Below are 12,435 nucleotides of genomic sequence, written 5' to 3' on the forward strand. Positions count from 1 at the left end.
GGAAAATTATAAATGTTTTTATTTTTTTACAAATATCTGAAAAGATTGGTGTGCATTTGTATTTAGCCCTCCTGATTTAATACTTTGTAGAACCACTTTTTGCTGCAATTACAGCTGCAAGTCTATTTGGGGATGTCTCTATCAGATTTGCACATCTGGAGAGTGACATTTTTGCACATTCTTCTTTGCAAAATATTCTCAATTGGATTTAGGTCTGGACTTTGGTCCATTCTATGCCTTGATCTAAACCATTCCATTGTAGCTCTGGCTGTATGTTTAGGGTTGTTGTCCTGCTGGAAGTTTCAACTTCCACCCCAGTCTAAAGTCTTTTGCAGACTCTAACAGGTTTTCTTCTAAGATTGCCCTGTATCTGTGTCAATCCATCTTATTATTATTATTATTATTTTTATAATTATTTATAGTTATTTATTATATTATAATTTATTATTTAGTGTTTCAAACTATCATAGCTGGGATATTTACTAAACTAATTTGGACAGATTTAAGTGCGTTATGAATAAGATTTGCAGGCCTACAATTTAAAACGGCAACTTTTTATGCAAAACAATGTACCGATTTGAGTCGCAAAAATCTGACATAATCATACCGCCCAGGGTGGCTACACAGTTATGTTAACTACTTAACCCCCGGAACATATTGCTGCCCAAAGACCAGAGGACTTTTTGCGATTCGGGACTGCGCCGCTTTAACTGACAATTGCGCGGTCGTGCGACGTGGCTCCCAAACAAAATTGGCGTCCTTTTTTTCCCACAAATAGAGCTTTCTTTTGGTGGTATTTGATCACCTCTGCGGTTTTTATTTTTTGCGCTATAAACAAAAATAGAGCGACAATTTAAAAAAAAAAATAATATTTTTTACTTTTTGCTGTAATAAATATCCCCCAAAAATATATAAAAAAACTTTTTTTTCCTCAGTTTAGGCCGATACGTATTCTTCTACATATTTTTCGGAAAAAAAATCGCAATAAGCGTTTATTGATTGGTTTGCGCAAAAGTTATAGCGTTTACAAAATAGGGGGTATTTTTATGGCATTTTTATTAATATTTTTTTTACTAGTAATGGCGGCGATCAGCGATTTTTTTTTCGGTATTGCGACATTATGGCGGACACTTCGGACATTTTTGACACATTTTTGGGACCATTGGCATTTTTATAGCGATCAGTGCTATAAAAATGCATTAGATTACTATAAAAATGCCACTGGCAGTGAAGGGGTTAACACTAGGGGGCGGGGAAGGGGTTAAGTATGCCTGGGTGTGTTCTTACTGTGGGGGGGGGGGGTGGCCTCACTAGGGGAAACACTGATTTTCTGTTCATACATTGTATGAACAGAAAATCAGCATTTCCCCTGCTGACAGGAACGAGAGCTGTGTGTTTACACACACAGCTCCCGTTCCCCGCTCTGTACCGAGCGATCGCGTGTGCCCGGCGGCGATCGCGCCCGCCGGGCACACGCACGGGAGTCGGGGGCGAGCGGGGAGCGCGCGCCTCCGGCGGCGCGCACGCGCCCCCTAGTGGCGGCTATACGATAGGACGTATAGCTACGGGCTCTCGCCCAGGAGAGCCGACCTGCCGCCGTATAATGACGGTGGCTGGTCGGCTAGTGGTTAAAGGGGTTGTAAAGGTAAACATTTTTTTCCCTAAATAGCTTCCTTTACCTCAGTGCAGTCCTCCTTCACTTACCTCATCCTTCCATTTTGCTTTTAAATGTCCTTATTTCTTCTGAGAAATCCTCACTTCTTGTTCTTCTGTCTGTAACTACACACAGTAATGTGAGGCTTTCTCCCTGGTGTGGAGAAAGCCTCTTGAGGGGGGAGGGGGCAAGCAGGAGGGTCAGGACACTCTCTACTTTGCAGATAGAGAAAGGAGCTGTGTGTTACTGGGCATCCTGACACTCCTGCTTGCCCCCTCAAGAGTGAGTATTTCTCAGAAGAAATAAGGACATTTAAAAGCAAAATCAAAGGATTTTTTTTTTTTAAAGCCTATGGCGTGTGTAACACACCCAAAAAACTCCACCCGGTGCAGAAAAAAATGTGCACACGCATAAAGAGTGTTCACAAAAACGTGTAGACGGGTGCAACGTCAAGTGGTCCTCCTGTGAAGAAGGGACCCAAAACCCTGATCCCCCGGGGGGGTTAGGCTCCAGACGGGGACTGAGATACTGTGGTCCGAGCAACCGAAGCCGACAAGGACCCAACTTCCTCGGAGGGACTGCCGAAACAGTACTAGGTGGGGCTCCCCCGAAGGGAGACCCCATGAGAGCAGGCAGACTAAGCCAGAAGGCCATGTCCACCCACTCCCAAGACGTTCATGGCTGGACCGAGGACCGGCACCCTAATAGTCAAACAGTGAACAAAACGTGCACAAACAAAAATAAGACAAAAACGTGACAAACATAGGCTTAAATAAAAGAAAGTGGGGGGAAAGGGATAGTGAAGAGGAGAGTGAAAGAAGTGGTCATTGTGTTCAAAAATGACCAGGCCCTCCGGCCAGGAATAAAAAATTCCTCTGGTCCTAGCCAGGAGGCAGGTGCTAAAAAAAGGGTGTATCTGGTGCAGTGACGTGGTATCTTTAAATCAGTGTCCCTAACACAGTGATTCTCAGAAACCCCTGGACTGCCACTCCAGGGGCACATGCATCATAGTCTTTTCGTTCCAAATGTAACCCCCCGACCGGCCAGTGCAGCCCTCCACCCCTGCCAGATAGAGAGCCCTTCAAGGTTTTCTTGGGGAGAGCTGCCGCTCCAGTTAGCAGCCCCCACCAATACTAGCCTTTCCAGACCCCCCGTCAACCCAGCGGATTTGCATGGTCTTGCCCCGTCTCATCCCAGGGCATTACCAGCTCCTCCAACCGGATCGCTGACAGAGATAGCGCCTACACCAGCCGGCCAGAAGGCCAGACTAGAACTCGGCAAAAAGACCAGACCAAGTGCAGCCACCCATCCTCACCAGGATCACCCTTCCAGATGGCTCAGACTCGACCATTGGCCGGCCCCCAGTATCTATCGGGCAGCTCGGCATAGCCCCTGCTGAAACCACCCTTCCAGGTGCAATGACGTCATTGGATTGCATCCACCCTCCCAACAGAGGTGCTTCAGCGCTCCTCTGACAACTGATAAGAACAGATACTACACTTGATCTTAGCCAAAAGGCAGAGAAGCGTCAGGGAAGACACCACGATCAGCACAGCCTGGGGGGTGCAATGGCCGAGCCTTGCCCTGGGAGAACCACCTTCATGATCATGGTGTCTCCCCTGCCAGGTAAGTATCGAAAAATCGAAGGATGAGTTAAATGAAGGAGGACTGCACTAAGGTAAAGGAAGCTATTTATGGAATTTTTTTTTTTTTTTTTACCTTTACAACCCCTTTAAGCAAGTGCCAATGGTCATCAATTTCATATGTTGGTTGAAACGCGGTCACTAACTGAAACAGAAACGGCTGTGTAGGAGGCTTAACACTGGGTGACAAACAGGCTAACTCTGCTACTAAGGTGAGATTGTGGAAGACAGTTAGTTTTTGGGGGGAGGGAAGCGCAAGACACGTCGTAAGAGAAATTGTAAAATTGTTTAATTTGCATATAAACAAAGCGTTGAACATATTTTATCTATATACATAAGGCGATGGCATGCAAAAAAGAATTCATGTATGTACACGCACACATCTCAAATTGCATAGTATCCCATAGAAATAACTAGTATAAAAAGCCAATGCTTATTAAATAATGGCTACAAATGGGTTAAAGGATGCAAATAAATGAGCGTTGAGGTCAAGCTATGTGTTGGGAACCTGGTGACATTGATAGGCTCAACACGTTTTGCGGCCAGTTGCAACTCATGAGCAAACGCATAGCATATCTGAAGAAATTAAAAAAGGTACCAAATAGGATCTAATGTTTTGCCTAGATAGTGAGAGAGAAGGTAGGGGCAAGGGGAAACAAGGTGTGCATCTCCCTGGAATACTTGCGTATAAAAAGCTCCAAATAAGCAGTGTTGAAAGTCATTATCTGTGAGGCAAGTTTATCACGGGAGCTCAGGGAATGAACCCAAGGAGGAAGCGAGTGCACCAACACACCCCAGGAGCACCCTCCAAATGTAATAGGCAAAGGTGAAAAAATTCTAATATGTCTGTAGAGTAAATGATAATGGACCAATATATATGAATAATACCAGTATATACATACAGTATTCATGAACTATAAACCAACCCGCATTATTGCCTGAAAAAGTGAAAAGCATAGTCGATACAAAGTGAAGGCAATCGTATATCACAAAGAGAAAGGAAAAGAACAAAAAAAAAAAGTGAAAAATCACATGAAATTCCCCAAAGGGGAAAGGGTGAAGAAAAACAGAGGTGTGCAGTCTTGGTGACGGAGGGGAAATGACGGGGACAGTTACCTGGTGATATTGCACAGAGACATGCTCCTGAGTTGCAAATGGCCACAAAACGTGTTGAGCCTATCAAAGTCATCATGGTCCAAACACATGGCTTGACCTTAAAGGGTCACTAAAGGAAAAAATTTTATCAGCTATATAGCTTCCTTTACCTCATTGCAGTGCAGTTTTCATTTCCTGCTTGTTCGTTTTTCCTCTGAATTCTGAGTTCTGTCTTGTCATTTCTCTCCACTTCCTGGTTGTGTAGATAAGAAAATGATCACTGAGCGAGGAGTTCTCAGTGTGGTCAGTAACGTGCTCGTTCCCTCTGCTTAGACTACAGGTCTGCGTGAGAACGTTGTGCACGTCTGTGTAGACTAGAAGGAGCTGTGAGATCGTGGGTGTGTCTAACACTCCAGCACCTCCTCTCTATCTGAAAGATTCGTTTCAGGCTCTGCCCTGCCTGGATCCCGCCCCCTTTGCTAAGAGGAAAACTTCACTAAAGACACTGACTTTCCAAGCAGCTGCTGAGGGAGGACAAACGTTGCAGAAAAGCCCAAAAAAAAATGGGAAATCTTTCACTCTGTTTCATCATCAGATACAATATCATTGCAATATAAAACTTATTATCAAATGTATGTTGCTGGTTTTTCTCCCTATGCAATAATGCATGTGCCTCCTAATCCCATCCCATCCCTCTCTCACCTCAATATGACCTACATCCATCCATCCGTTCATCCCATCCCTCTCTCACCTCAATATGACCTACATCCATCCATCCGTTCATCCCATCCCTCTCTCACCTCAATATGACCTAGATCCATCCATCCATCCGTTCATCCCATCCCTCTCTCACCTCAATATGACCTAGATCCATCCATCCATCCATCCATCCCATCCCTCTCTCACCTCAATATGACCTAGATCCATCCATCCATCCATCCCATCCCTCTCTCACCTCAATATGACCTAGATCCATCCATCCGTCCGTTCATCCCATCCCTCTCTCACCTCAATATGACCTCCATCCATCCGTTCATCCCATCCCTCTCTCACCTCAATATGACCTCCATCCATCCATCCGTTCATCCCATCCCTCTCTCACCTCAATATGACCTCCATCCATCCATCCGTTCATCCCATCCCTCTCTCACCTCAATATGACCTCCATCCATCCATCCGTTCATCCCATCCCTCTCTCACCTCAATATGACCTAGATCCATCCATCCGTTCATCCCATCCCTCTCTCACCTCAATATGACCTCCATCCATCCATCCGTTCATCCCATCCCTCTCTCACCTCAATATGACCTCCATCCATCCGTTCATCCCATCCCTCTCTCACCTCAATATGACCTCCATCCATCCATCCGTTCATCCCATCCCTCTCTCACCTCAATATGACCTCCATCCATCCATCCGTTCATCCCATCCCTCTCTCACCTCAATATGACCTAGATCCATCCGTTCATCCCATCCCTCTCTCACCTCAATATGACCTAGATCCATCCGTTCATCCCATCCCTCTCTCACCTCAATATGACCTCCATCCATCCATCCGTTCATCCCATCCCTCTCTCACCTCAATATGACCTCCATCCATCCATCCATCCGTTCATCCCATCCCTCTCTCACCTCAATATGACCTAGATCCATCCATCCATCCGTTCATCCCATCCCTCTCTCACCTCAATATGACCTCCATCCATCCATCCATTCATCCCATCCCTCTCTCACCTCAATATGACCTAGATCCATCCGTTCATCCCATCCCTCTCTCACCTCAATATGACCTAGATCCATCCGTTCATCCCATCCCTCTCTCACCTCAATATGACCTAGATCCATCCATCCATCCGTTCATCCCATCCCTCTCTCACCTCAATATGACCTAGATCCATCCATCCATCCGTTCATCCCATCCCTCTCTCACCTCAATATGACCTCCATCCATCCATCCGTTCATCCCATCCCTCTCTCACCTCAATATGACCTAGATCCATCCGTTCATCCCATCCCTCTCTCACCTCAATATGACCTAGATCCATCCGTTCATCCCATCCCTCTCTCACCTCAATATGACCTAGATCCATCCATCCATCCGTTCATCCCATCCCTCTCTCACCTCAATATGACCTAGATCCATCCATCCATCCGTTCATCCCATCCCTCTCTCACCTCAATATGACCTACATCCATCCATCCGTTCATCCCATCCCTCTCTCACCTCAATATGACCTAGATCCATCCATCCATCCGTTCATCCCATCCCTCTCTCACCTCAATATGACCTCCATCCATCCATCCGTTCATCCCATCCCTCTCTCACCTCAATAAGACCTCCATCCATCCATCCGTTCATCCCATCCCTCTCTCACCTCAATATGACCTAGATCCATCCATCCATCCGTTCATCCCATCCCTCTCTCACCTCAATATGACCTCCATCCATCCATCCATTCATCCCATCCCTCTCTCACCTCAATATGACCTAGATCCATCCGTTCATCCCATCCCTCTCTCACCTCAATATGACCTAGATCCATCCGTTCATCCCATCCCTCTCTCACCTCAATATGACCTAGATCCATCCATCCATCCGTTCATCCCATCCCTCTCTCACCTCAATATGACCTAGATCCATCCATCCATCCGTTCATCCCATCCCTCTCTCACCTCAATATGACCTCCATCCATCCATCCGTTCATCCCATCCCTCTCTCACCTCAATATGACCTAGATCCATCCGTTCATCCCATCCCTCTCTCACCTCAATATGACCTAGATCCATCCGTTCATCCCATCCCTCTCTCACCTCAATATGACCTAGATCCATCCATCCATCCGTTCATCCCATCCCTCTCTCACCTCAATATGACCTAGATCCATCCATCCATCCGTTCATCCCATCCCTCTCTCACCTCAATATGACCTACATCCATCCATCCGTTCATCCCATCCCTCTCTCACCTCAATATGACCTAGATCCATCCATCCATCCGTTCATCCCATCCCTCTCTCACCTCAATATGACCTCCATCCATCCATCCGTTCATCCCATCCCTCTCTCACCTCAATAAGACCTCCATCCATCCATCCGTTCATCCCATCCCTCTCTCACCTCAATATGACCTACATCCACATGTGCGAAAGTGATTTGATGAATGGATGGATGGATATAGGACAGTCTGATCCGTGCATCAAATCACTTTTGCACGTATCAGACTGTCCTCTATCCATCCATCCATTCATCAAATCCCTTTAGCGCGTATTAAACTCTCCTCTATTTATCCATCCATTCATCAAATAACTTTGGCTGTTATGAGTTTGTTCTACATTCATCCATCCATTCATCAAATCCCTTTCACATGTAATAAACTGTCCTATATCCATCCATCCATTCATCAAATCTCTTTCGCACGCATAAGACTGTCCTATATCCATCCATTCATCAAATCCCTTTCGCTTTTATCAGTCTGACCTACATCTATCCATTCATCAAATCACTCTCTCAATTCAGTCTGACCTACGTCCATCCATCCGTTCATCAAATCTCTATCGCACGTGTGGATGTAGGTCAGACTGAGCTGTGAGAGGAATTTGATGAATGGATGGATGGATAGAGGAGACTTTGATACGTACGAAAGGGATTTGATGAATGGATGGATGTAGTTCAGACTAATAAGAGCAAAAGGGATTTGATGAATGGATGGATAAATAGAGGACAGTTTAATACGTGTGAAAGGGATTTGATGAATGGATGGATGGATATTAGGACAGTCTGATAACAGCGAAAGGGATTTGATGAACGGATCAGACTGTCCTATATACATCCATCCATCAAATCCCTTTCGCTCTTATCAGTCTGACCTACATCCAGAGACAGCGGACATGATACAGGAGGTGGAGGACAGAGACAGCGGACATGATACAGGAGGTGGAGGACAGAGACAGCGGACATGATACAGGAGGTGGAGGACAGGGACAGCGGACATGATACAGGAGGTGGAGGACAGGGACAGCGGACATGGTACAGGAGGTGGAGGACAGAGACAGCGGACATGATACAGGAGGTGGAGGACAGCGGACATGGTACAGGAGGTGGAGGACAGAGACAGCGGACATGATACAGGAGGTGGAGGACAGAGACAGCGGACATGATACAGGAGGTGGAGGACAGAGACAGCGGACATGATACAGGAGGTGGAGGACAGGGACAGCGGACATGGTACAGGAGGTGGAGGACAGAGACAGCGGACATGATACAGGAGGTGGAGGACAGAGACAGCGGACATGATACAGGAGGTGGAGGACAGGGACAGCGGACATGGTACAGGAGGTGGAGGACAGAGACAGCGGACATGATACAGGAGGTGGAGGACAGAGACAGCGGACATGGTACAGGAGGTGGAGGACAGAGACAGCGGACATGGTACAGGAGGTGGAGGACAGAGACAGCGGACTTGATACAGGAGGTGGAGGACAGAGACAGCGGACATGGTACAGGAGGTGGAGGACAGAGACAGCGGACATGGTACTGGAGGTGGAGGACAGAGGCAGCGGACATGGTACTGGAGGTGGAGGACAGAGACAGCGGACATGATACAGGAGGTGGAGGACAGAGACAGCGGACATGGTACAGGAGGTGGAGGACAGAGACAGCGGACATGGTACTGGAGGTGGAGGACAGAGGCAGCGGACATGGTACTGGAGGTGGAGGACAGAGACAGCGGACATGATACAGGAGGTGGAGGACAGAGACAGCGGACATGGTACTGGAGGTGGAGGACAGAGGCAGCGGACATGGTACTGGAGGTGGAGGACAGAGACAGCGGACATGATACAGGAGGTGGAGGACAGAGACAGCGGACATGGTACTGGAGGTGGAGGACAGAGACAGCGGACATGGTACTGGAGGTGGAGGACAGGGACAGCGGACATGGTACTGAAGGTGGAGGACAGAGACAGCGGACATGATACAGGAGGTGGAGGACAGAGACAGCGGACATGATACAGGAGGTGGAGGACAGGGGCAGCGGACATGATACAGGAGGTGGAGGACAGAGACAGCGGACATGATACAGGAGGTGGAGGACAGGGACAGCGGACATGGTACAGGAGGTGGAGGACAGAGACAGCGGACAAGGTACAGGAGGTGGAGGACAGAGACAGCGGACATGATACAGGAGGTGGAGGACAGAGACAGCGGACGTGGTACAGGAGGTGGAGGACAGAGACAGCGGACATGATACAGGAGGTGGAGGACAGAGACAGCGGACAAGGTACAGGAGGTGGAGGACAGAGACAGCGGACATGATACAGGAGGTGGAGGACAGAGACAGCGGACATGGTACAGGAGGTGGAGGACAGAGACAGCGGACATGGTACAGGAGGTGGAGGACAGAGACAGCGGACATGGTACAGGAGGTGGAGGACAGAGACAGCGGACATGGTACTGAAGGTGGAGGACAGAGACAGCGGACATGATACAGGAGGTGGACAGGGACAGCGGACATGGTACAGGAGGTGGAGGACAGGGACAGCGGACAAGGTACAGGAGGTGGAGGACAGGGACAGCGGACATGATACAGGAGGTGGAGGACAGGGACAGCGGACATGATACAGGAGGTGGAGGACAGAGACAGCGGACAAGGTACAGGAGGTGGAGGACAGAGACAGCGGACAAGGTACAGGAGGTGGAGGACAGGGACAGCGGACATGATACAGGAGGTGGAGGACAGAGACAGCGGACATGGTACAGGAGGTGGAGGACAGAGACAGCGGACATGATACAGGAGGTGGAGGACAGAGACAGCGGACATGATACAGGAGGTGGAGGACAGGGACAGCGGACATGGTACAGGAGGTGGAGGACAGAGACAGCGGACAAGGTACAGGAGGTGGAGGACAGAGACAGCGGACATGATACAGGAGGTGGAGGACAGAGACAGCGGACATGATACAGGAGGTGGAGGACAGGGGCAGCGGACATGATACAGGAGGTGGAGGACAGGGACAGCGGACATGGTACAGGAGGTGGAGGACAGAGACAGCGGACAAGGTACAGGAGGTGGAGGACAGAGACAGCGGACATGATACAGGAGGTGGAGGACAGAGACAGCGGACGTGGTACAGGAGGTGGAGGACAGAGACAGCGGACATGATACAGGAGGTGGAGGACAGAGACAGCGGACGTGGTACAGGAGGTGGAGGACAGAGACAGCGGACATGGTACAGGAGGTGGAGGACAGAGACAGCGGACATGGTACAGGAGGTGGAGGACAGAGACAGCGGACATGGTACTGAAGGTGGAGGACAGGGACAGCGGACATGGTACAGGAGGTGGAGGACAGAGACAGCGGACTTGATACAGGAGGTGGAGGACAGAGACAGCGGACATGGTACAGGAGGTGGAGGACAGGGACAGCGGACATGGTACTGGAGGTGGAGGACAGGGACAGCGGACATGGTACAGGAGGTGGAGGACAGGGACAGCGGACATGATACAGGAGGTGGAGGACAGAGACAGCGGACATGGTACAGGAGGTGGAGGACAGGGACAGCGGACATGGTACTGGAGGTGGAGGACAGAGACAGCGGACATGGTACTGGAGGTGGAGGACAGGGACAGCGGACATGGTACAGGAGGTGGAGGACAGGGACAGCGGACATGGTACTGGAGGTGGAGGACAGGGACAGCGGACATGGTACAGGAGGTGGAGGACAGGGACAGCGGACAAGGTACAGGAGGTGGAGGACAGGGACAGCGGACATGATACAGGAGGTGGAGGACAGAGACAGCGGACATGGTACAGGAGGTGGAGGACAGAGACAGCGGACATGGTACTGGAGGTGGAGGACAGAGACAGCGGACATGATACAGGAGGTGGAGGACAGAGACAGCGGACATGGTACAGGAGGTGGAGGACAGAGACAGCGGACATGGTACAGGAGGTGGAGGACAGGGACAGCGGACATGGTACTGGAGGTGGAGGACAGAGACAGCGGACATGGTACTGGAGGTGGAGGACAGAGACAGCGGACATGGTACTGGAGGTGGAGGACAGGGACAGCGGACATGGTACAGGAGGTGGAGGACAGGGGCAGCGGACATGGTACAGGAGGTGGAGGACAGAGACAGCGGACATGGTACTGGAGGTGGAGGACAGAGACAGCGGACATGGTACTGGAGGTGGAGGACAGGGACAGCGGACATGGTACAGGAGGTGGAGGACAGGGGCAGCGGACATGGTACAGGAGGTGGAGGACAGAGACAGCGGACATGATACAGGAGGTGGAGGACAGAGACAGCGGACATGGTACAGGAGGTGGAGGACAGGGGCAGCGGACATGGTACAGGAGGTGGAGGACAGAGACAGCGGACATGATACAGGAGGTGGAGGACAGGGACAGCGGACGTGGTACAGGAGGTGGAGGACAGGGACAGCGGACATGATACAGGAGGTGGAGGACAGAGACAGCGGACATGGTACAGGAGGTGGAGGACAGAGACAGCGGACATGGTACAGGAGGTGGAGGACAGAGACAGCGGACATGGTACAGGAGGTGGAGGACAGAGACAGCGGACATGGTACTGAAGGTGGAGGACAGAGACAGCGGACATGATACAGGAGGTGGAGGACAGGGACAGCGGACATGGTACAGGAGGTGGAGGACAGGGACAGCGGACAAGGTACAGGAGGTGGAGGACAGGGACAGCGGACATGATACAGGAGGTGGAGGACAGGGACAGCGGACATGATACAGGAGGTGGAGGACAGGGACAGCGGACAAGGTACAGGAGGTGGAGGACAGAGACAGCGGACAAGGTACAGGAGGTGGAGGACAGGGACAGCGGACATGATACAGGAGGTGGAGGACAGAGACAGCGGACATGGTACAGGAGGTGGAGGACAGAGACAGCGGACATGATACAGGAGGTGGAGGACAGAGACAGCGGACATGATACAGGAGGTGGAGGACAGGGACAGCGGACATGGTACAGGAGGTGGAGGACAGAGACAGCGGACAAGGTACAGGAGGTG

The 12,435-nt window shown here is 50.0% G+C and overlaps 1 protein-coding gene and 1 pseudogene across 4 annotated transcripts in view; one reads left to right on the forward strand and one right to left on the reverse strand.

Moving 5' to 3' along the window:
• RAD51C (RAD51 paralog C) overlaps window positions 1-12,435 on the forward strand; it is a 156,347-nt gene that overhangs the window by 26,913 nt on the left and 116,999 nt on the right. The gene's annotated exons all lie outside the window — the stretch shown is intronic.
• Window positions 3,136-3,288, reverse strand: LOC120929852 (annotated as a pseudogene).

This window comes from Rana temporaria, chromosome 2 (genome assembly GCF_905171775.1).
Source record: "Rana temporaria chromosome 2, aRanTem1.1, whole genome shotgun sequence".
Taxonomy (NCBI): domain Eukaryota; kingdom Metazoa; phylum Chordata; class Amphibia; order Anura; family Ranidae; genus Rana; species Rana temporaria.